The sequence below is a fragment of the Manduca sexta genome, chromosome 12 (genome assembly GCF_014839805.1).
Source record: "Manduca sexta isolate Smith_Timp_Sample1 chromosome 12, JHU_Msex_v1.0, whole genome shotgun sequence".
Lineage (NCBI taxonomy): Eukaryota > Metazoa > Arthropoda > Insecta > Lepidoptera > Sphingidae > Manduca > Manduca sexta.
Window position 1 is genome coordinate 6,817,837 of NC_051126.1, and position 26,892 is coordinate 6,844,728.

Genomic DNA, 26,892 nt, shown 5'->3' on the forward strand with positions numbered 1-26,892 from the left:
AGATAGTCGATGAAGGAACCATCAGTTTCATAGTAGCATTATACGGCAAGAATTTGATAATCTGTGCGACGCCTTAAAAAGCTATAGTTTCTGATTTCAACATTAAAACAATAAAAATATCATTGTTCTGTTTTGTGTTGAAGAGGTGGAATAACAAATACTTAGATTAAAGGATCTCTAAATGCAGAAGGTTTAGGCAAACGTACCGTGATTGCGGCTAAATGGAGCGACATCTTGCAAAGGGCTGTTAGCAACAACAGTGGAACTATCTGAGCACTTGGTTTATAGATTATTGAAATAGAATGTATTCTAAGTGAGATTAGTCAGGTGATGTAAAAAAATAAAGATCTTTTCTTTTTAAAAGTGAGCGTTTTGTTCTCAATTTTATTTATCTGCGATATTCCTTATGATATTGGTTATTAATCTTAAATAGTAATATGCAATTAAAAAAGTAAACGTTGTCATCACATAGTATATTTCTCACAATTGTATTATTACAAGTGTAGGTATGTGATAATTAACTTAAAGGAGTACTTTTTGGAATCGGTACCCATGGACCAAAATTGTGTTACAATAATTTTTGTGTTAGCTTTTCATGGTTTTGTTATTTTAAGTTTTAATTGACAATGAATTTAGTCTACAATGACTCATGAGTAACGGCTGATTGATTAAAAAATATAAAGCAGAAAATTCTGCGCCAAGTTTTGTTTTTATTGTCATCGACAGTTTATTTTCAGAGTCTTAATTTGTCTTACTCATTATGTGATATCATATATTGTTTGCTGTACATTAAAAAGGTCAAATCAGATTATACGTATTTGCGAAACAAGTTTACTGAATTCTTGGTCAGGGTTAAAGAATTTATTTAAAGGCAAGTGATTGTTCTCAATTGTACGCTGCCTGTTCTTGCTCGCACCCACAGCGGTAGAATAGTGTGTGTTTATGAATAAAGCTTTGTTTATTTACCAAGATTCCGTCCTTAAAATATCTTGATTAGGTGTTTGATCTTTCGGTTGCGAGTATTCGTCTACGTAGATAAAGAAAGAAAAAAGAACAATTTATCGTCCTAGGTTTTGCTTAATACTGCTGACAAACATTGAGGAAGTATTATGGTCTTCCAGTTTCAAGCCCGTTGATATTGAGATAACTGGCCATCATGAGACATAACCTCGGCAGTTACAGAGTAACTACCACACTGCACTTCCAGTACAGGTGCTTTGAATTCTAAATAATGAACATAACGTCTGTAGTTACAAAATAATGCAATGTACTTCCAGGTTATGCCTTAAATTCTAAGTTCTGAGAGAAATTGAGCAATCGGCTAGTTTAATATATTAAAAATAAAATTGTTCAGATTGGTATTTTCTCTGTTCAACTGAAATTTAAATTGAATTTTCTAATTTATAAAACGGAAAACACAATATAACATCGCTTTAGGAGAACTGATTCTACCTAACTAAAACTACGAAACAATTCATTTGGAAAAGTAATAAAAGTATTCCCTTTGAGATCTCTAATTAATTGAGCACTGCAGAACGGTGTTACTGATATAAATATACACTGTGTGTATCGTTTGTATCGCAAACACAAGTGCGGTTGTTCTAACTTTCAGCATTTAATTGTTTTCCCATTTGGAGTGCTCAGTGCTCGCCACCGACACGCGTTTCGCTAACGTCGGCCTATTAAGCGAATAATTAAATTAAAACTTGTTTATTGGATTATATCTTTGTCTTTATTAAAGTTGTAAATCTTTACTGTTACGTTTATGGTTTTTGAAATTACCTACCATCGTCTGTTTGATGTATTTAAATATAGTAAAGGTACTGCATTTTAGTTGATTATTTAGTTTTGCAAAAGCGGCAATTTTGGTGGTTATTACTGGCAAAAGCTGCTATGTTATGCCAGTGTCAATGGTAAAGTTTACTGAAGCATAAAAAGCCAAATATTTTTTTAAATGCATTTATGTCGTGAATAAAGTATTAAAAATATTTTATTGAACGATATAAATGCCATAAAGTTCTTATAAAAAGAAATCCCGTTTTTTTATACTGACAAATCATGTAATTTATAACTGTAATCTGTAAGTAATCTATTACCAATGAAATAGCTTCTTACGAGGAGATAAAATAGAAAATTTGATCGGAAACAGTCCGGTCCAAGTATATAATTTATGAGAAGTACCTAATAACGAACTTATTAATATCATAATGAACTACACAGAGCGGATTTGTTAATACGAGAAAATTTCTAAATATGCTTAATACATTATATTAACTATTGCTGTATTGTATCACAAGAAATACAGTTATAATAAAGTAACCTTGAAGAAGAACCTGAGAAAGACCTAAAACTTTACTGCGATATTTGTACAACACAAGTCGTAATTTTTACGAAATATTATAATGTAAGGTACACAAAAAAAAACACTATTACCCATGAAAGCAAATTGCCGAGATAATAATAAGCCCATGTCTTAATCCAGGACGTGGTTTACCAGTGGCGAAGGTTGAAATTTTCCGAAAACAAACCCGACACAACTTATAGGTACTAATAATATGCATAAATGCTATCTAGAAATCGTTCTAATTATAATTAGATTTTACATCATTTACGAAAAGTAAGCCGGCAGGATTCGGGTTATTAAGACGCTTTGCCATTGTGTTGTACTCGTGTGCCACAAATATTATCCAAATACGTTGAGTTGTTTTTGCGTTTACTTCTAAAAACATATAAATATTTTCATAAACTTTTGCATTTATAATAAGTTAGATTACATTAGTAATATATTAGTAAGATAAGAACTGAGATAAAATAGTAATTTAATATATAACATACGTTGTTTTAAATGAATGTCGATTCGAGCTGTATTCAAGACGGACAATATCAAGCTAGAAAGGCTGATAAAACGTCTGGGTGTGACCCTACTAAATTCTGACCTTAAACAGTTAGACCAGTTGGATAAGATGTTTTATTGAGACGGTGCCGATAAGGTTTAATTTAGTAATGTGCAAACTATTTCTCTTTTTATTTTAGTTTATAGCTACATTTTTTTCCGTTTTTATATAATCTAACTACATCATAAATAATTTCAATAATAAAAATGTTTGATATTTATCACAATAATAGAGCAATAGACAAAATACAAGAGTACATCCGTAGGCATGTTTATTTATTTATTTATTGAACTTCATACAAAACATGCAAAGACGGACTTAATGCCAGAGGCATTCTCTACCAGTGAACCTGAGGTGGTGCAAAGATAGAACATAGTAGGTGCACGTCAATAAAACTGTACATTGAGAACTATAAAAGTAAAAAAAATGTTATTATGTCGTAAGAACTGAATAATAAACGACAAATATTGAACCACTAATAAATCCGAACGTAAAAGCATTTATGAACTACTAAAGTACTTCGTAATTCATTTTCCAAATCGAATATTCTGCATTTTAAATAAAAATTAAGTAAATTCCATGCGTTCGTGTAGGCACGAGTTCACTTCAGCGTAGCGTAAGTGCATCGTTTATTTTATTAATCGTTCTCGACTCATAGATTTACTACATAACATTATATAACTAAAAATGTTCCACTCAGTTATTCTGAACAACTAAATATTCTGGATATCGAAAAAAGTATTGACTTTTGATTATTATTTGAATTGAGCGACAGTTTTCGCCCAAGTCTATCAACGGATATAATTGCAATCAGCATACGACAGGCCATCGCTATGATGACTTGAAACTGGATAAAATTACAATTCCACTTCCATCATCATCAGCCTATATCTTTGTCCACTGCTGGACAAAGCCCTCCTCCAATATGCGCCATTTTACCCTGTCTTCGGCCTGACTCATCTATTCCTGCCAGCGACCTTTCGCAGATCGTCACTCCACCTTGCTGGAGGGCGTCCTACACTAAGTTTGACGGGACGTGGTCTCAATACATTATAATCCATTAAATAAGTACTCCTTTAAACATCACTTTACATTTGCATAACAATTTTCTCACAATTTTCGTATTCGCCATAGTTTTCGGTATTAAAACAATTCAGCGACGCTTGCTAAGTAAATAGTCACAGACTGCGAACATTTTGAGTAGATAGTTTTATTAGTTATATTACCATATGAGAGCATGTACTGTCTCTAGTATTCAACATCTGTCATAAATTTGAATACATTTGCAATGAGACGGTAATAACTTTTATACGTCGCAGGGGATTAGTGAAACCAGATAAATATAAATGTTTTTAGAAAGTAAAACTATCGTAGGTGTTTATATTGTTAATAATTTGACTTAAACGGTCATAATGCCTTTAATCAAACAAATGTTATACGACAATAAATAACTAAAGAGGATGTGTAAATCCCTGTAGAATAATTTATTTGGACATGTTTGTTTTCCTATATTAAAATTATGCCGGCTTCATAACGTAATTCAAAAGTGTACACAGTTTTGGGCCTTGGGTCTGTTGGTTTACTTAAACACAATTTAAATTCATCCTTTAGTTAACTAGCTTGCTCGTTCAGCCTATGCTTTTTGGTGCTAATTCGATTATGTACCAATTAGAAAAGTCTTGAGTTGCTCATCTTAGTTAGTTAGACATGCAAATATTTTAAATGAAATGTAACGGTTGGTAGCAGGGTTAAAAGGATTTTTATTAAATTACAAATAGCGGGCCTACACTTCTCCTAATTCAATATTTAAACTACTTATTAACAATTAGACTCGACTTTTACAATGCACATCATGTCATCTTCCTTTCGAGAACCAATTCGGGATAATTTAGTTGTGTATTAAAAATCAATAGTTAAGTATTATTGGACCCCGTCACTCAGCTAACCAATTGCCTACGTAGCTGAGGCTCGTGACTATGAAGGCAAAGTATTTGAAAACCAAAGTAAAATATAAGTTTTTATTATCAAAATCATATAGAAAGGCAGCGATTTGCACAAAATACCGTAGTTTAAAAGCATGCTTTCGTAAATAAAACATTTTTATTACCGCAGTTTCGAATATGACATAAGATATTTATGTTACATAGTATGTATATGTAGATTCATATGTAGTAAAGTCTACTTAAATTACCATTAAAGCCATTTAAATGTAGCCACTAGCTACATACTGAGAGAACCAAACATTACAGTCGTTAGAGACCATCTTGTTCTTTATAAATTTAACACTACAGATACTTTTTCAACCCATTTTCTCTCCATTAAATTCGCTGCAAAAATAAAATGTATCTGATATGTACCAAATGAGACACAACAATAAACTTCTGGATTGTACGGGAGTACAAAAGGATTATAGGGATCAGTGGAATGACTTTCGTTTTAAGTCAGAATGCTCGTTAGAAAGCTCCTGAGAGTCGCGGTACACGGTATTTCATGTGTTGGCTATGTTGCAGTCAAACTAGGAGTATTGCGCGGTAACAGTCACTGGTATTGAAATATATAAATAAACATAGACGGTTAAAAAGCTAATTGACTTAAGAGACATTTTCTTTTCGAAAAATTTTAACTAGTTTAAAACAATAAGCGAAAGTGCTGATTTTAAATATGTATGCAACTTAGTATCGCAAAGGATAAAATTATTATCATGCTATTGTCGCTTACAAATATATTGGTACAAAACACAGACATTCGTCACAACATCTAAGTGCATAACATTGATCGAAACATACGTATTGTATGGAGGACCGGTAATTCCGAATCATCGGCCCGACCACAATGAGATGGACGCTTTTAGCGAAATTAAAACGTGGAGCTCCGGACACTGTCCACGTTTTATTGATATTAATGGATACCGTGTGATTATTTGGTGTAAAACAAGAAGTTGCGATCAATACGAACCTCTAGCTAAGACATTTACCACTGTAATCATTTCCGCAAATGGCATGGATGAAACTAAAACAGGATAAAAAGGAATTTACAGAATGAAAATATAATATAGATTGAAATTATTACCAGATAAGGCAACCAACTGCGTCATGTCATCATTTTTGTGTATAATGCGTAGTAGATTTTGTTATTATATAGGTAAATGACTCGGTGGGAAAGTACCTATATTTTCTACGCGATATACCCACTGCTCTGATGTTCTGGGTTCGAATCCTTGATCAGGCAAAGTGATATTGAGTTTTTCTGCTGTGTCAGATCGGAGTTTTGAATTTGCGCACAATATGACGATAGGCTTGCGCTTTGTTACACCATGTGACAGAAAATACTTGGCGAAAAGTGGGTGCCTTAGTTGCACTAATCCCTAAGGGGATAAAACGTGATGTTTGTATTTTACACTTGTTTGCTTTATTGACAAATAGTTTTCGAAATAAATCTGTTTGATTTTCACCCTCTATCATACTGTTTTTATGGTACGCGGTGTACGGAATGTTTCCGATAAGTTTTAAGATATACGGTTTTATTATGGCTTTGAACATGATTATGCTTTATCCAGAACGTCTGAAGATGCAACGTCTGAAGCGTGGTCATTTTGCTCATGGACGCTGTTTGATGTCGTGGGGTGGTGAGATGAAACAATGCTCTCCTTACGATGCATTTATTAAATTTTATTTAAAAGTATTAATGTAAATAAAATATTATGTATGATTTTAAAATATTAGCAAATGAGAACATCCAAAAACTTTAATTAATGAGATATTATATGGTAATATATATAATACAAATATTAACGTGTATTTAATATTAATTATACTGCGTAACTGCGCTCAAAATGAAGTAAAAACGGACGTGCAAATGATCAGGAATGAATTTTCAATGGTTACAACGAAATGAAACGAACGCTTTATAATTAAATAAAATGAATGCTAAGTAGAATGTGATGTGAAATTTATAAATTTAAACGTCATTTGATATAATAAATATTGTGAACATAGCGTATAGACGTGGACATACATTATCGGCACCTGTGTGCATCAACTGTGAGCAGTAATTAAAAACAACGCACTGACGATTCATTAAAATTTTACTGTGAATATTTTATGTAGTCGATGAAAATCGCGGACAGACGGCAATTTGAGTTTTAAACTTATTATCATTTGCAAATTTGATTTCATATTAAGCATTGTTTTTCATTTTGATCCCGTTGATTTTCAATTTGGCGTAATGTAAACAGCGGTAATTAGATATGGTTAATTTATCAATTTATTTGCTCGCGGAACATCTGTTTCAAATTTATTTATGATGGAAAACTTTTGGTTATACATTTTGCAATTTTAATTTCTATTTTTAAATAAATATACAGTTCTTCGTTTATTTGAAGTCCAAGTTACGTTCAAAAATGGAACAAATATTTTACTAGTCTTAGTTGTTTAATCTTGAAAAGACTGTCAATAAAGATTTGTATTTATATTTTTTTTCTTGTTACAGGTATTTCACAATCTTGGTGGAGTTCAAGAAGTGATTTGCTGTGGGATATTCTTACATTGTAATGTAAGTATTCTTTTTTCAAATTTCCATTTCGAAAACAGAATTATCACGTCTAATAAATATTGTCCACAATTATTAATCTTTTGACGGTTTACCGCGATACATAGGTTCTAATATAAATTAATAATATTTTATCCTTTAGTAAAGCGTTATCTGGCGATAACAGATTTTAATTTGAGGTTAATAAATAGTGGTGCATTGTGCTGTAGGTTAGGTGAACGCTCGTGTGTTCAGCAGACCGTGGCGCGTCATGCACGGCGGCCGTACGCTTTTTCGAACGAAATAAAATCGACACTAAGTAAGCGTTGTGCAAAACTTTACTCATTTTGCTATACAATGACTAATTACTTTTATCACTACGGAAATTTGTAATATTCTAGTTGTGCCTAGTTAATTTGATTTAATGGTCTCCTGCGCAATGTTTCAGCTATTATACGGCGTTTATAATTCGATTAACAACATTTTTCTGTTCAATTTTCTTCGTCCATAACTTATTAGCATTGGCATTCCCGTTGTATAAATTTATGTTACGATGACTATACAGGGGCATGATTCTCTACGACAATGTCGAACTTGTAACACGGCGTGTTTCGTTAACTTCGTGTTATGACTGTGTAAGAGTATTCTGGATGCTAATTTGACATTTCATGAACACGATGAGGTGTGACACATCCGCCTTACGGGCATGTTACGAATTGTCAAAATAACGTGCGGCAATCCAGCGCGTCTATGCGCGTTTAGACAAATTAATTATTTAGATACAACGACTGTATAATTTCTATTGACGATAGTATCCTCTTTACATCGTGAAAACTCAAATATAATATTCTACCTTATCAGAAACAAAAACAAACATAAATCCTAAATGATCGAATTAATATTCAAACCTATGTTTTTGTATCTTGATAGTCAAATTTGTGTTATGGGCTCAGCGGTGAAAAATAAGCTACTTTACTACTGGCAACCCGACTTTTGACAACAATTGAGGTCAATCAAGTTTATTTTTATTACTTCGATGTAATATTTCTATTAGTAAATAGATAGGCCAAACAAATATAAAACACTAATGAAGGTATCTTTTAAACAATGTTTTCTTAATTATGTACATTACAATTAATACTATGTAGTTTCTTTGTGGTGAAAGTTTTGTACCTATAAAGTTTGATAACAATAAAGATTATTGAAGAAATTTTTACTAGTTATACATTATTGTTGTTATAAGTAATTGGTAGAGGTCTTAATCAAGGGCTTAGCCAGCTTTAAATTAAATATCAAAATCTTCTAAATGTGAATATCGATCCAGGGAAACAAAGCAAAAATTTCATGTAGGTAATCCCAATAATTTTACACAATTACAAACAAAAGTATGTAATCATGTTAAATCTAAAATTGTTTGTACAAACACTTCCTTTTTATTTTAGGAGACCAAAGGCATCTTACATTGAATACTAATGTTAACAAAACTGATAATATCAAATGTAATAATAAAATAATTTCTTTTACAGGATAGTGAATGTAATGCAAGATATTCCAAATAAATAATAGTAAAATATACTCAGTTTTAACAACACATTATTTTTGTTTTATTTGTTGTTCAGTCTTAGATAACATAATATACTTAAGTAAAATTTCTATACATGAGTTTGAATGTTTGTTAATTAATCAGTTTCACCTTAATAACTAAATGAATGTGTATGAAATATGGTACTCAGACAGTGAGCTGTGGATTGAATAGAGTACTTTTTATTCCAAAAGATTAATGCCGGTTGAGCGGCAAATAGAAGTTACTAGGTAATAGAGCTATAAATTTTAAAAAGTAACGTTTAATAGGCAATATACACTTATTTTAATTATTGTTGGTAAGTCTGTTATATGTGAGTGTCTGTCTTAATAGTTATAAGGTGTCTACGGCAATGTCTATTTCTATAGCCAAGTTAAACTGTGTCCATGCACTGATGTGTACCAGTTTAGAGGAAATTGTAACTAGCGTAATTACTTTATAAGACCTAAAATCTTTGTCTCATTCTGAAAACCTACTGTGGAACGTCACATAGTGCTTTACAATTCAAAGTTCCGGATGGCATTGTAACTGTTTATGGGCGGTCGTATCGCTTATCATCAGGTAAACGGCATCCTCGTCACATTATTTAACTAAATAAAAAAAGAAATTGAGTTAATGCCTTGTCGATTTTGCAACAAATTTTATAATGGAAGGTCCGTAGAATTCCTATTAATATACGTTGTTAGCGCCAATTTAACATAAACTGCATAAGCACAACAGCATTTACTATTATTCATATAACAGCATTCGTGTAAAATCTTCAGTAGCATTCAATATATCAATTCAATTCAATTTTTAAAATGTGGCTTTAGTAAACAAATCAAGTAAATAAGTCAATGACATTGACATTTGACAATAATTTTGAAGTTTTATTTTTTCGTTTGAAAACAATCACAATCTACAGAAATTTCTTTAAATTATTTTTATATTCCTTTCATGTTTCTTACATTTAAGTATATACAAAAATGGGATTAAATAAAGTTTGGCAGTGATTTATTCGAGTTACATCATTTAATATCACGAATACAAACAAAAAACCCTTTTCAAAAAACCGATACTTGCCGATTCGAGGGGATGAAAGATTTCTGAACGCATTAACACATCGTAATATAAAAAATATTAAGCATAGACAACCTATCGTATGGCATACACAATACCTATTTTTCAATTACACATCGTGGCGCGTGTATGAAACGCGTTTGTGTTTAGAGCTTGTTTTGACAACACGCGTTTACGGTGTGTTATCGCGAGTAGCATAGGGAATCAACCTACAGTTTATTTAATGTGTAGGAGATAAAGTATTTACATTAAAAGTTATCAAATGCATTGTCAATTCTATCAATCCTGGACGGATAGTTAAAACTACCAAACAGTTAAAATCTTTGATTATGGTAGTCTTCGAGTAGTCATCACTTAGGTAGCTAGTGAAAGGCTGGTAGGTTAGCTAGGTTAGGGCTCATGTCCTCGCCGGTGAGGATCGCGACGCGTTATCCTTCTATTTCCCCCTACTTGCCAGCCCGAGCTGGTTACTTTGGTTTGTACCTTGTTTTTATTATAAATTTTATCCCTAATTTAAAATGTCCATAGTTATATAAGTAATTTTAATAGTTGTTTAGAAATAATAATAATTATTCTTATGCTTTGTTTTGACGTATCATAAGTGCAACTTTGTTCGCCTACGTGATAAATAGAGTATTTTATTTTATTTATTTATGGTTTAAGGCACTTTATTTTGTTTTTATACGTGTTAATGTAACAAAGTGGGCTGATATGCACGTGCGCACAAATCTTTCTTTCCTAAAAGTAATTTTAATGGGTGTTCAGACAAAAATAATAGAACAAAGCGGAAGTTGAAAAGTATTTTGGGCACGTTCGTCCCCACAAGCCCCCGAGCCCTGAACTCGGCGACTTTTAATTAATTTTGGAAAGTCTATCGCTAATCACGCCCCGAACTGGTTTAGAGACACCTATTTTCTACTTAGATAGGTGAAATTAAAAAGTCGAGTACCTTTCTCTTGATTTTGTTGAGCATGTAACGTTCATAAGTTGTTTAGTCGCAAAGTTTGTATCTCAGAACCGTGTTCGCTAACCTTGCATTAGGTTAATGAAATAAGATCTTGTATTTGTAAAATTTCTATAATAGAAATCGAGGGAATTAACTGTCTTGGCCGGGCCGCCGCACCTGCGTTAATTGGGTAGCTTAATTTGAGTCTAATTTTATACTATCAAAAGAGACTTGACGATATTAAGGTTGCTAGTTTCATTCGATCTAAATCTTAGACGGTTGGATTTCAAATTAACTACCAAATAAATAAATAATTAAAACCATTTTTTTTTCAGATTATTCATTAATATGTTAATATTAAAGAACGATTCGTAGAACAACAGCAAAATACAGTGGCTTATTCTCTATAAAAATTTAAACTCATAGCACGGCCGGTTTACGTTATCTTCATGAAATTAGCGCAGAATAGTATTCTATACGCCAATTTCAAGTGTCCTAAACACGATGAGATGCGTTACGTGCGTATTATGAATTGACAAAATAACGTGTGGCATAAGGAATCAGCCCAGGCAATTTACCCAAAAAGCATTTCGAATGAAAACGTTAATATTTAAAATGCTAACCCTACATTTGATCACGCAAAACTACATTACCCAATGTACGTAGCGGGTGTGGGTGTAGGTTGTCGGTCGGTATCAAATAAATGAGTCGGTACGGTTTGATTCATGCGAATGGGGATCGGAAAATACCCGGCAACAAATAAAACGAATCAAACTACCAACTATAAAGGATACTGGATTCACTACGCGCCGTCTGCACACAAGGGTTGCTTTTAAAAATGTGCTCTTTCACAATTAGAACATTTTTTAGTTTCCACATGTGTTCCATGACGGTTGTCAACGCTGGCAAAACAATTGGAACAGTTTTTTCGAAGTATTGGCTGGCCTGATTAAACTTTACATTCAGTTCTGGGTTGACCCACTTTTTCGTCTAAATCCATGTCCAGGTTTTGAAGCTGGTCGGCGTTTTTTTCGCGTCTATCAAGTTAGTTTGCCAACATTACTTTATTTCCATGATTAAAAACTTCTGCCGCTTCGATAACGAACATTGCTATCCCAACATTTTTCGTTTAGTAAGAACAGATTTTACGCTTTTAAAATATGGGTACTTTTTATATTCTGTAGCATTTCAGCGCCTGTAGCCCTTAGAGTTGCGAAACTCAAGTGGCAGTGGGCAAAAGTTCTGGAGTGGCGGCCACGAACCGGGAGACGCAGCGTAGGCAGGCCCCCCACGAGATGGAGCGACTATCTGGTGAGGGTCGCCGGAGTCCGATGGATGAGGGCGTCCCAGAACCGGTCCCTGTGGCGCTCAATGGGGGAGGTCTATGTCCGGCAGTGGACGATTCCCGACTGAAATGATGATGATGAGCATCTCATATCTCGAAAATCGACACAGGCATTACAGTATAATCTATTGCTATTTGCTAATAATCTTCCTTGCCCAAACTCTTTAAAAATTCTGCTGTAATGTTTCTAAAAAGAAAACAAGATTGTACAGTGCTAATGAAATAAACAATTAGCATATATACAAGTTCCTGGCATTAACATTGCACACCGCAGTCAGCTAATCTAGACACCCTTTAAAGCGGGAAACATCGCCATGCACCGTTTACCCCAGGGAAGGTAAACTAAGTAAGTTAGATTCCCCATCGTTATTGGGATTAGACTTCAGGATCTAATGAAGCTAGCGAAACGGTGCTGCTCTGGTACCGTGAAGGTCTTTTTTTTTTAAGAAGTTATCAGGACTTCTCTACCAGCGGTAGATCTGAGGATATTTGAAGATCTTTGATTATCATTTCCTAGTTTTACATGACATACATTTACAACTTTACAAAACGTTTTGTCTATCAAATATCACGTAATATTATTTCTTAACACGAATATCATGCTCTGATTAACTTATTGCCACAAGATAATTATATTGGCACAAAACAGATTTCATCAAACACTGATTGTTTGCTGACTGTATTTGCATAGGCTTCAAAGCTTTGACAGCTCGCCATTCATTTGTTTACGACCGAATTATAAATTACAATATAATTGTTATTGCAATGGCTGCTCTATTTACTGGCTTTTAAATTGAATATTGTATGGTTGGTTAATATATTATTTAAATTATTGGTAGTGTAAATTTTATAAAAAAATATACAATTTCGAAACCAGGGGCCTTATTCTCTATCCCGCACGTTATTTTGACAGTGCGTAACAAGCATATAACACAACCCATCATGTTTAGTACTATAGAAATTTGACTTACAGAATACCATTCCACACACATTTCTCGAAGATAACATGACACGGTCGCGTTACGCGATTTCACTATCATACAGAATAAGGGCCCTGCGTTTAATAATTCCTTATTGTCAATCATTCTACTTCAAGGGCTTATACAATTCGTGGTTACTGGTCGCTATTAAGGTAAACGAATAATAGAATTCTCTTTATGTTTTCCCTACAGGAAAAATACCAAGGCCGATGCCCTCGACAGACATCTTAATTCAAAAACAATAAAGTAATCAAATTTTCATCGGCTTCCTTCAAATTAAATTAAATAACGCCGTACAAACACAAATAAACTTTCCTTAAATTTATTATTCCGGTTGAAACGCACACGATTTGCAACTTCCGCCTTTTAACTGTTCGGAATGGCGTTCTAAAAAGTGGAGAGCCATGGACAAAGCCGTCTGGCAATTAAGAGTTGTGTTCATATACATAACTTACAGTGCGTACACTATATCGGTACTGGGGGAGAGGCGGGGAGCGGTAATTCACACGTGAAATGATCCTACTATTATTACCATCATTAGTTTTACCATTTTTACCACCGGTTTTACCATCTTAAGTAGAAATATGCCGCATGCTTGGCATATGTTATTTCAATTCATTACAATTCAAAGTCGACTTTCCCAATAACCTTATCTTTATGTCTTTTCATTTTAAACGTTTAAGCATTATAAACGTCGCTAGGAAATAGCTAGTCGATTCCCTTCAATTTCTCACAAGCGCAGTCGATTTATTTTGCGCCACGTTATTGGCAGAATGCAAAATTGTTGGTCTACTCCAAGTAGGTATAAAGAGCAGGTGACAGTGTATTTTCCGCTATACAATTCCGTACCAGGTGCTGGCGCAAAGATAAATTCGTTCAACGGTTATTTTGTTTCAAAGTGAATTTAAACTAAACATAATAAGCCTTTTTTTAAGAATACGGCAATTTAACCCTTCTGCACCTGATGATAAATGGAGTGGGGTCCAATAGAATGTAGACTGATAAGACATAATTGCCCTTCAGCAGTCTGCATAATTATGCCGGCTTGTTGGAACCGAATATACACAGGTTGATCTTGGAACGCTGCCTCGGTGGCGTAGTTGTATTGCATGTCCGGTACAATAGCGCTCTGAGGTCCTGGGTTCGAATCCCGGGTCGGGCAAAGCGATATTTGGGTTTTTCTGCTCAGTATCAGCCCGGAGTCTGGAATTTGTGCCCGATATGGCGATAGGCTCGCCTCCTGTCACATCATGGGACGGAACATACTTGGCGAAAAGTGGGTGCCCTAGTTGCGCCTCTGCATACCCCTTCGGGGATAAATGCGTGATGTTATGTATGTATGTATGTATGATCTTGGAACGCGACATACGTGGACCACTACGGCGGGTTTTAACACCTTGTGTACGGTGGTCGCTAGCCGGGCGGATATACAATATATCCTACCCACCAGCAACTTGATTCTCTTACTATAGTAAATTTTAATCGATAATTCGGCTATTAAACCTAGTTGTACATTTCATACATTTAGTACAGCGAGAAATTGTATTTTCTTAACTTATATTGTATGAAACTGTATTTATTTGAACACAATGAAACAAGCCTAGCTAATAAATTTCATTACAATACTCTATGTTATTTAATTTCGTTACAAAATAGTCGACACATGAATAAAATTAGATTATTCTGCTAAGCAATAACAAGATAATCGAATAGAGAATTACGTCGCTGACGGATGGGTTAAGTTTAATAAAAGCCATTGTTCCCCTGATTTGTTCTCTTGGGACTTCCTATTTGGCTGTCAAGCGAGTTCATTCGATGTATTCTGACAGAAATGTTTTATACTGCGTGAGATAGGACGTGTATTAAATAAGGCCAGTAGATTTTATTTATCACAGAGTATTTTTGTTTTCTTTTAATGGCGTAAGTACTTACTGACACACATTGCTGCACGAACAGATGCGGTGGGGGGCTTTGTTTTATAATATATATTTTAAAACTTTATAGGAAAAATAATTCCGTCATACATGTTTGTTGCATTACTTTAACCGTTTCTGCAACGCAAACAACAGAAACTCTCAAAATGAATAAAATTTCCTTGTTTTTGCATAATTTTTCATTGATTGATGTTATATAGCCTATATACATATACATTTAAAGATTTTTTTCAATTCGAACCAGTAGTTACTAAAATAAGCGCGTTTAAACAAACAAACTCTTCAGCTTTATAATAGTATAAACAAAGCACAATTTCCTTAATAGTCCTGCAAAAATAATATGTCAATCGTCACCAAAATAGTTTGTACAGAATCCATTAACAGTTGCCTCGACATCGATACTCAATAGTTCCACGAACACTCAGACGAATAAACTAATAACACCGCGAACGTTCATTTCAAAGTTTGCGCCAAACAACTTGGGACAAATCGGGCTTCGAGCCGACAAAGGGTTATTGCGTTGCTCATCGCGACACCTGTACCTGACGCCACAGGGCCTCGTCACAATATTACTTATTGTGCACGCAATGTACAGGGTGTTCGGAGATTTGCCGAAATATTGTGATAGTATTAGGCGATGTGTACTTTATATATGTGAATTTTAAATAGTGTTTACTATATTTAGCAAGGATAGTCGATTTACTAAGATTAGGAAGCTCGTATATTTAGCAAGAACAGTCGATCAAAATAAAATTCGTTATTCTTGTTTAAAAAGGTGTCATTCAAATTGTTTCAAATTTTCTCCTTAGCCTATATCTTTAAACGGTTATTCCATGTTACATCCTGTATAGCTCGCGAAAGCGATTTAAAAAATCGAAACATCTGCATTTAGTTTGAATTAATTATTCCTACACACGCCTTCTATTTCTGAAGGCATAGGCAGATGTCTATATTCCAATTTTCGTTCTGTAATTTGGCGATCCTATCGCCATATTGGATAACGTATCACAACAATCCCATACATGCGAACTAAGTCTGAAGAGAAATCATCACTTTACCCGACCTGGAGATCGTACTCGGATCTCAGATCGGCAGTCGCAATACAACTACGCCACCATATTCTCAAAGACATGAAATTTATATGAGGCTAATGACAGTGTTGTGGTGTTTGGTACACAGTCCACAGCTGCGCGCACACAGGGCGGTTTCATTTGTTATGTCACTTGAACATCGGGTATCCGCCGCAAGGCGCTGTATTTAGTGAGCACTTAAAAACATTGTAATATGTCTTAATTTACTTTTATTTGGTTTACAATATGAATTTTTCTTGGAAAACAAAATGATTTTATCCCTGTTACCATAAAAGGTTGATGCTATAAGTGTTGAGGTGAGTTATAATTCGTTAATATTAGTCGTCGATATTTAACTAAATGTAATAACCAGCCTTGTATTATACATTGCCCCACTGCTGGGAACCGGCCTCCTCTACTTCTGAGAGGGTTTAGGTCCACCACGCTGGTCTGGTACGGGTTGACAGACCTCACATATACTTATTCGAAATTCCAATGTAGAATTTTTAGGTATATTAGTAACCTCAAGGTATTTTCTTTAACCGTTAAACCGAACGTTAATTATAAAGTCAGAGGTGTGTAGCTTGGGCTTTGAACCTGGAGATCTACGTTTTGGCAGCACTGCTCCATTCCCAACTAGGCTATCGTCCATATCGAACTTTAAAGCTTGGCTAAAAATAGTCTTGACGAGGTACTTTAATATAATATCTGTATACAGTTTTTACAAAGACTATATTAAATATCATCCTTGAAAACAATATTATTGGTACAATGTCTAACAATTCAATACGAGAAAGTTCATTCATAATGAATAAAACGGAACACCCCACAAATCCTCCTTTCAAATATAATTTACATACAGTTAATACGATACATAAAGTAAACAATGGACATTCAATTAAAGGAGTATTGTAGGAACAGAGCGAAATGACTGGGGATCGCCGTAGCTCGAGTGCTGAGTGGATATTATTGCCAGTTATTAGGTCCGCCGAGTTTATCGGATGCGAGCATACTGAATCCTAAATGGACATTGAATTAATGCTGGACCATATTTCAATAAAAGATTGCCAGCTGTGAGATTTTCAATGTGGGGACCGTAAGTTTTATGTGTATTACAACTAGTATAAAATTGAGGATTTCTGCTTTCTTACAACAGATAAAATTTTGCTTTCGGTAATTTTAAAATTAGTTTTTTTTTTCGGATACCAGATGATGGTGATCGGTCACCATCCAAGAACTTTCATAAAATATATTTGGTAGTAACAGTTTTGTGTAGGCCGTTCCTATTCTGAATACAGTCCTCTCAACTTCCTTATGTAGGAGGATCTATAAATTAATCCGATTTCCTGTGAGAAAATACAACCTTTGCAAACTTTATTAACCATAAACAATCTTCAATCAAATTGTCATTACGAACAATTAATTCAATAGCAAGTTTTCATTTCTTCCATAGTTCCATCCAAACTTTGAATTTCGAACAACAGTAACATATTTACCGCACATTAATTGCTAGCGGGAGACAGTCGAATATGCTCCAAAAGTTATGTTATTCTATAAGTTATTAATCATAGCGTTCATATTGGCATAAACTTTTAATTAATTTTTGATGTCGGCAGATGAGTTTGTGTCAACCAGTCCCTATTTTGCTTCGGAGTAAAATTAGATCAGTTTTGATGTAAGCGGAAAGTTTAAACGAAATGTAGGAAGTTAAACGCATCGTGTACCTTCTTATTCATACAATGAATTACGCGAATATGTCGCGAGTGCGTGTATACTTTCATAATGTTGTTTTGTATGACGTCTCATCTTGGAAGTGAATTTTGTCTCAACGCAATTTGTTTTGTAAGCTCAATGTTACCACGGACTTACTCCAAGGCTTTGTCAGTTAGGTTCCAAAGAATATCAAATACTGCTGATATAATTTGGAGCCACTACAGGTAAATATCTATACTAACTACCAAACGGTTCTCATCTTTTAGCATTTTGGATATTTAGGAGCACTTGATACCGGATGAATAACTAGGTCCTTTGCCTTACTATCCTATTAAAAAAATAAACAAAGACACGTTTAAACGTGTACATACCACGAATGTGGCTGAACAAATTAAAATTTAAATCGGTTTTAAACTATTGTGTCAGTATTAAAAATCGTTTTGTTTCACTAAAATAGTCTTTAAAGGGTTTACTTTATTATAAATAAAAAAATATGTCAATTGAAGTTCAGGTGTAGAAGTATTTTGAAGTTTTAATGTATTCGGCATCTTTTGTGGCTGACTGTACATTTATTTTTTTGATTAATTTATTCCTCATTCCATTGCCTTTGTCTCATTCCACGCCAAGTGGGCGTTTCAGTTGTCAGTAAAACGGATAAGTTTAAAAGAAATACTTCCTTTAATCTTATTATTGTAGAAACACTTCGACACTGGATCCGGTTCGGCCGTGGGGGACATTATTATTGGCAAATTCCGACCCTGCCTCGTTAGAACCAAATTACTTTTCCTCTTGATAAGTATTTTTTTATGAAAATTGTTGGCTCTGACCTAATAATCTTCTTTGTTACAAACCCAAATTGAATTGGATTTTTTTATGAAATTACGATTATCTTGTTCGCGGTAAAGAGGTAAAGATTTTTATTTGGCTATGGTAAGTTTTGTGACGTCAATATTGTAGTGATTGATAATATCGCAATTAAATTACATAATATGCAAAAAAATGAATATAGTAATGTCATTTCTATTTTAATTTTTCGTTCCATTTCAAAAACTACTTCCCCAGTAAAAATTAATATCAAACCCGGTAGACCGCCCTGGGTAACAAAATGAGGAATTTTAAATAACCCATTAGAAGTCAAATCGGCATATTGATATTCCAATTTCAAATAAAACTCCTCTCATAGATTCATTGTTCATAAAATGGAAATCGGGATCCCCTTTTGCTTTTTTATTGGCGTGCGTCGGGCGGGTGTGGTGCGGTGTTTCTGCGCCCGACACAAGTACGCATTCACGTGGGGCCCTGACTTCGCTGTGCTCAACTGAGCTCGGCGAGCTAGCTGAGCGGGCAAGTGGTTCCGCTCCCGATTCCCTTAATTGGTAAATCTTAGCTGACGCCGCTCTTTGCAATTAAGGCGAGATTCTATGCAAGCCGTTAGGATGTGCGGAATTTAATGCACCGTTCGGCGGATTCATTGGTTTCAGTCGATAGTTAATTAATTAAAACCACATTGTTAACAATAAAATAGGTGCTGAGGTTTGCTCTTCGAGCGTGCAGGCCTGCTTCCTATGTTTGTGAATATACGAGTACTTCAGAATTGATCATGTATTTTAGGAACGTTCATGTGTTTAACATAATTTGAAAGCTTTTGCGTACGTGTGAAATAGTATTCCATTTTCGAAAATAGAGGGAACAGAACTAAATAAAGTTTATCTTGTGTAGCAAAATTTGAATTTGGAATGTCTGTCTCATTGACAGAATTTGACCATTGATCGTGTCACGCAGTGTCACGTATAATTGAAACAGATCACGTCGGTGACATCGTCACGGTGTGCGGACGCGTGTTCGCAGCCGACCGATCTCCAGACCTTATACATTATCATTATCACAGGTGCAGAATCAATTAGCGTCGCGCAGCGTGCGGACTCGACGGATCATTTTTCTATATATACAATACGAGAACGTGCAGTTTGAAGCGTTAATAGAAATATATCATTAGCATTAATTAATTTTAAAATTGCTTTTTTTAAATTGTACTGATATATATGTATATGGATTATTATTGCAGTGTACAGCTTATTGAAGGTTGTAGTTTTTATTATTTAAAGCATAGATACGGATTTAAAAGCTATTAATATATAAAATTTAATAAATAGTACTTCAGAAAAATGAATTGAAAAACAGTGAACAAAAAAGCATTAAACTATACTGCGGTTACATTTCTGCAGGAATATCAAATGTTTGATTTTGCTCAAACAAATTAATCAAACGTCCAACTGAAATTTCCTATAAAACGAAAAGTTATATATTGTAAACTAACAACAGTCATCCGACATTTTTAAAAACAAACTGCACTACATTTTAGGCTACAGAAACATTGTTCTGTTTAATATTTTGTGTATTATTTACTAGTAAATCAATAAATAAATTAAGATGAAATCTTTTGTTTAATAATCGCTCTATACACATTTATATCTTTTTCTCTCTTCTTTCTATCACCAATGTAGCGTACAGCGTGTCACTTGTGTTCAAGAAAACATTTTGCATAAAAGTAATATTTACAAATATCCTCCCCATTAGCCGATCAGATCGTCGTGAATCTTCTTTTGTAGAGTAAACGAGTTAAATCAACCATAAATTTGGCCTAAAATGGGCTTTTCGAATAAGTTATCATTGGCAGTTACGAAAGCGAAGCGAATTTTATCTTCGATAACAGCTCCTTTCTTCTCATACAAAATATCTGTGCACCATTATCTTACAAGTTGGTGCTTTTAGGGACCTTTTTGTAGGAGTTTATGTACGTCGAATGTACATATAAGATAGGTTTTATATAGCCGACATTATGGGAATGTTTGAATTTCATGACATTTTTATCTAAGATTTTTTAGTTTTGAAGTTACGGGTAAAGAATTTCTTAATCTTTTGTACTTATAGCTTTTACAAGGTTTAAAAGATTTCTGTTTATATTTTGAGAATAAATCATCAATGTTGTTAAGTCATAATGTCGTCTAGTTTTAGTAAATCAATGTAAGCATAGTAAATATAAATCTTCAAGTCGCGGTATTGGTAACAACAATAACTAATAAACTTTTACACACGAAGCAACGATTATACATAATAAAACAGTTGTAAAGTGACTAGTAAAGGTAAAATATTTATATTATTATTATTATTTATGTGAGTATCCTAGTAATAATCGTAGAAAATAATATTACTGTGAAACGTAAACTTAAACGTAAAACGGCATTCCATAAAAAATAATATTAAAACTCAAAAGAGTTTCCAAATCGAGTAAAAAGATTTAGAATTAGAATGCAAAGGCCTTAATTTTTTAAATATCCAATGATTAAGAATGAGATGTACTCTGAAAAGGACAAATTAGTTTAAAGGGGCACGATGCACGAAAGACCGGACAAGAACGGTCCAGTGCCCAATTATTCCGTTAGACGGAAGTGAGATTTCTGCTGACTTGTCAACAAGCCCGGTCTAGTATGCAATTGAACAAAAGTGTTCGAGGGTAAATTGATTCCGTTTGTAAATATATTTGACACAAGGATATACATAAACTATCACTATATAAACAGATATTCATTAGGAATTAATTGTTAATAAAACAGAAAAGAATAGACAACCAAGAATAAAGAAAACAAATATAGTGAGTTTCAAATCATTGTTGATGTGATTTACAAAAGACATCTTAGAATAAGAGCTTGGCCTTGTACATTTGCAATAGATATCTTTAAAACACTACAACATTCCCCTAACAAAAATTAAATATCAAAAATACTAACAAAATTTCTTACAATTAGTTACGTCATTGTATCTCCCGTAACTCCTGACAGAAGATATTAAATCATTCATGTTGTGATGAATGTATTTGTGGTTATCGCTTGGCACCTTCCCTGCAGAATCACAAAAGAACGTTCAGAGAAAGAGGAAATAATTATTAATAGATTCAGTACACGTTTAGGGATGCATTTATATATATTTTTGCCGCGTTTCTGGCTTTCGCGTCATTAATATCGATTCTGTTATAGGTAGGGATTATCTCGTTTTTATTGTTCTATTTACTCTACATAGTAGATTACTATATGAGGTATTGGCAAATATCTTTTTAAATAAATAGGAAGACATCCAAAAACCAGCTCTTAGTCTTTACCAGTAACGCAAATATGTAAAATTGAAAATTCCGGAATAATAAATGTAATTTACAGGACTCTATAGTTTTGACTGCCTCGGTGGTATAGTTGTATTACGGTACGAATACGATTGCAGTGCTGAGGTCTCGGGTTCGATCCCCGGTCGGAAAAAGTGATATTGTGTTTTTCAACTTAGTTTGTATTTTTTTTAACGTTTTGAAAACTTATATCTACTCTCAATTTCTTCTTCTTAATTTTTCTAAATAAAGCCAAGTATGACACACCTTATTAATTATTCATAGCATTTATGGACAAGCAACTTCAACCATTTCATTATTGAGTTTATAATTGACAAAGAAAAAAGTAGTTCAACTTGCGAGTGCAGTAATCTGTTACGTAACATTGCGTTTATTAATAAATTTCGTGTGAGTTGTGCGCGTGTAACGAAAAGAACAATTACAGCTTCCCATACAATGTCATAAGACTGGTTCTTTTATATAACATTTTACCAGCAATCAAATGAAACGAATCAAAAACTATGAGTTTTTGTATAAATGTAAACTAGTTCTATTTCCTTTGCCAAGGTTGATAGAAAAACAAGTTATTTTGTATATTTTTTGTTATACTCGTGTTGCATATGATATTACAAAGAAAATAATGACATTAATTTGTAAGTTAATGTAATAAGGTAATTGTATTATGAAAACACTCTAAATTATCTTTTAAAATATTGTCCCTCTTCTCTATGAAAAGTTATCAGCAGTCTAAAAAGTATATTTCTACTTTCTTGTTGTTGCATAGGTACCTAATTCTTGAATGGATTTGAATTAAAGTCACAAAGATAGACTGCATCCTAAATTACAATTAGGTTATGTTTTAACCTAGAATAGAACATTGTAAAAAATGAAAATTAAGTCTATCGATTTGAAGTCTTAATTTTAACCGTGCGTACACAACTATACCGCTTTGCAATAACATATTACCATTTACCAGGAAAAGTTACTTTAGTTTATGATCGTTGCGGAATTTTTGCACCTGCGTAATGCGTGGGTAGTTTCTATACGCAGTTACTCAGGTTAAAGGTGTCTTGTGAATGGAATGTTGTTTGTGTCGATATTTTGTAATAATTTCCAAACAGCCAGTGGGGTAGGTTGTTTGTAATGTTTTTGATCCCTATTCCTCGATTTGAGGCCCGAACCGCGTCGTCGGTTTTTGTTGTAGGTTTTGTGGGTGCTTATTAGCAATTATGGTCACTTCAGACCGTCTAAATTTTTAATAATTAATTGTTTAGTAAAATAACCAATTAAGTAATTGTATGTTTTTTAAATGCATATTAATTTAATGTTACTATTTATCGCGAGTATTTTTATATTAGATAAAACTTGTATGTATATTCTATTATATACCAAATGCATAACGTACAAGTAAACAAAATAAAAACAAACTTTCTTGAACACCGTACTTTCCAGAAATCGTGAATATTACAACCAAAAAAAGTAACGCGCCGTGAGAGCCGCCAAACTTCTCAGTAAAATTAAATTCATCTCGTCAGCGCCATAACACAGCGCGTTCTACTTTTCTCTCAAGTTCACAGCGTTTATTACATTGTTATTGCATTGTGTGCGCAATACCGGTTTTGTATAGTACTATAATTATGCTTACTTTCACTCAATCAGCATCTGATAGTCAACCTGAGTTGTGTTTACACGATTTCCTCATTAGCGCGCTTTTGTTAGGGACGCCGATGCACCGTGTGTTCGAACTGTGTGTAGTTCACGCTCCCGATGTTAGGGAACACGCTCTAATCAAAGCTTCAAGGTGTTTCGCCGTCTATGCTAGCTGTACCTTGTTTGCCGGAACATTTCAAGCGATTAAAGCCCTTATGTGCTGCCCGTATTATCTAGAACGGCATTCACCAACATACGGAATAATCAATTGTTTTGGATACGTTGTCGAATTGTATAGAATATAGAATACCATTGATTTCAAAACGATATTGCACAAGATCGCGCCTTATGGTTACATTCTTGTCACTTCAGAATTAATGCGGAATATTTTAATTAAATATTTGCCAAACTTTATAGGTATCTAAGGGAATGTTCTTGAGAAAGAAAATTGTAAAAACAGAGTACATAAATATGGAGCCCAAATTTGTGCTGCTAGCAGAATAATTTGGTATTTTACTACTGTCTTGCGTGTTATTGTTTGAGCAGATGCTAACTTATTCAGTCTAGATACAGTAGGCTAAAGACGGAATTTCGTTTGAATAATGTGGAAATTTTGAATATTTAATATAGGTCTAGATTTTATTTAAAATACTGCATTTTACTCATGAATAGAGTATTACCTGTTTGTTAATTATCTTGTCCCTTATAAATTAGGTGGAATTCGTAAATTATAGCAAATCCTTAAGCGGATCGAATGTCTTTATGTAAAATAACTGTCTATGTTGGGGAATAATAGAAACATTCTCACAAAAATTACATCATACACACTTAAGTAAGAAGTGATAAATTGAATATAATGACGATATCACATTTTCTATAGAAAGTGGGTCGACTTGATGAAGCGTCTAGAAACGGAGGAAATTCACTTTCAATATTATGGTAAAAGCTAAATACAATGTCGTTAGCAACATGGGAAACGATACTCTCGTACAATATCGCGTTGTCTAAAAAGTGAAGAAATATAATTATTTTATTTCCTTTTCTTCTCACATTCCTACTAGGTTCTCGGAAAACATTCCCGAGGAAAAAAAACATGATTAGTGCAGGTTCATATTTTTATACCACTGTAAATAGTTCGATTTTCAAAACGTACACCTAGTTTAAATTAAGATGTATATTGATTTTTTATGTTTACACGAATGTTAGACTTTGAAATAAAACTATTTTTGGATTTTATCGTGGTTTTATATCATTATTTTCTCCCGAATTTCCAAGACTTCAGACTTCATGGTCACGGGGAGGACAGAGTAAAAGTAAAAATTACAATATTTACCTATGTACATACCTACATTTTACAATTATCCAAAATTAAAGATGTGTATTGTTCCACAAAATTGCTGTCGGAGTTGTTAAAACCGTCCTAGTGTATATGAATTTACGGTGCGCTATAGATCATTTCATTCGCGAAGACGCGCCCCTACTTTTCAAATCGCTCATTGTGTGCGTGAGCAACATGAATGCATACGCACACTCCGATGTACAGTGTCGGGGAAAGTGCTTGGATTGGTTCCCTCACTCCGCCACACCTTTGCTCAAAAGGAGATGGGGCGCGTCTTCGTGGATGAAATTATCTATACCTAGAAAAGTTTTTACTTTATTTTGTACTAGTAATGTTCATAATCATTGCGTAGACTTGATCTACCTTACCCTATTATATCCTCTCGATACGCCGCCCTGTAAAACGGTAGATGGGCAACGTGTCTCCCCCGTTTGTCCATCTGTCACTGATTTACCCTATATGTTACACAAAATATGTCTTAGTATTGCTTAGTTATCAGATTTTTAATCCAATAATTCGTGTGAAACGCCAGCGAATATTTAAGCAAACAGTCTAAAAATTCAAAGTTGTTTTACGTTTCGTTACCTACACCACGCGTCTTCCAAGAATTTTACCAAAATTATTTAACGTAAAGGCACTGAAAATCTACATCTTTATTACTTGTATAAATATCTTAGATAGATATTCATTTATATTAGTTTTTTTTGTAGCGGGCTCTTTGTTTAACGATTTTGCAGTTTTTTTCCAGACAGCCCTATTTTCCGTAGGTAAAAGAGAACATTAAACATTTCAGTAAAGCATGGTAAAAAGTATAAAAGCAAAGAGTTCTTCATCAAGAAACTTTGACGACTTACCAAACAAGACGTAGCAATTTATTTCCCTTTTTAATCAAAAATAGGTACTTGTTTAAAAAATGTATGTAAATTATTTCTAAAAATATAAATACGTAAATTATTTGTATTTAGAAATAAACAAAGTATCTTCATATATTTAGTTTACTACGGTAAATGTGTCGGAGAATTTTTTGTGACTTCTCTTAAAAAAAGAGGATTATTTTTGATATATTCCATAGTAAGTATGCATTGTTTAAATTTAAACAAAATTCCTCCTTTATTTTAAGCCACTATTCTATTCTTAAGTCATAAAAGTATGGTAAACTGAGCCACAAGGCCCGAGTCTCAGAGGTTTCCACATTTGTTATTACAGTATGAAACTTAACGACAGTTGCAAACATTATTCATACAACCGGTGATTTAAAATCACTTTGCGAGTTAATAAACATTCCTCAATAAATCATCCTTTCCTTTTGTAAGTAACTAAGATCGTAAGGACGTAGCTGGTTGATTTTGTTGATTCAGACCGAAGCGTACTAGGTTATTTAGCCACCGTTTTCCCGGGCGTGATAAAAGTTAAAACATCGTAATTAGTTTTTTCTTTTTTAAAAAGTAATTAGGGTAATTTATATCTTTATCGGGATGTCGCTTTTATATGAAAAGTTAAGGACAATTTTTAGGTTTTATTTTGTGGTTTCTTTTTCTTGCAAGGAAATGTTTTGTGAAACTTTGCTGTTTAATTACCAGTTCGTATTGCGAAGTACCGTTGGTTTTGATAAAGTTGATGCTGGAGCCAAAGTATGTTTCCGTTTGGACACTCAACGGAACGAAATTGAACCGTGAGTTTCTGGCTTCAATTCTGGGATC

The 26,892-nt window shown here is 33.7% G+C and overlaps 1 protein-coding gene across 2 annotated transcripts in view; it reads left to right on the forward strand.

Moving 5' to 3' along the window:
* The window catches only part of LOC115440384, a 183,032-nt gene that overhangs the window by 82,300 nt on the left and 73,840 nt on the right, over positions 1–26,892 (forward strand). For both annotated transcript variants that reach the window (XM_030164659.2, XM_030164660.2), the window contains exon 2: positions 7,383–7,445. The gene's annotated coding sequence lies outside the window, so the exon portion shown is untranslated. The remainder of the gene's footprint in view (positions 1–7,382; positions 7,446–26,892) is intronic.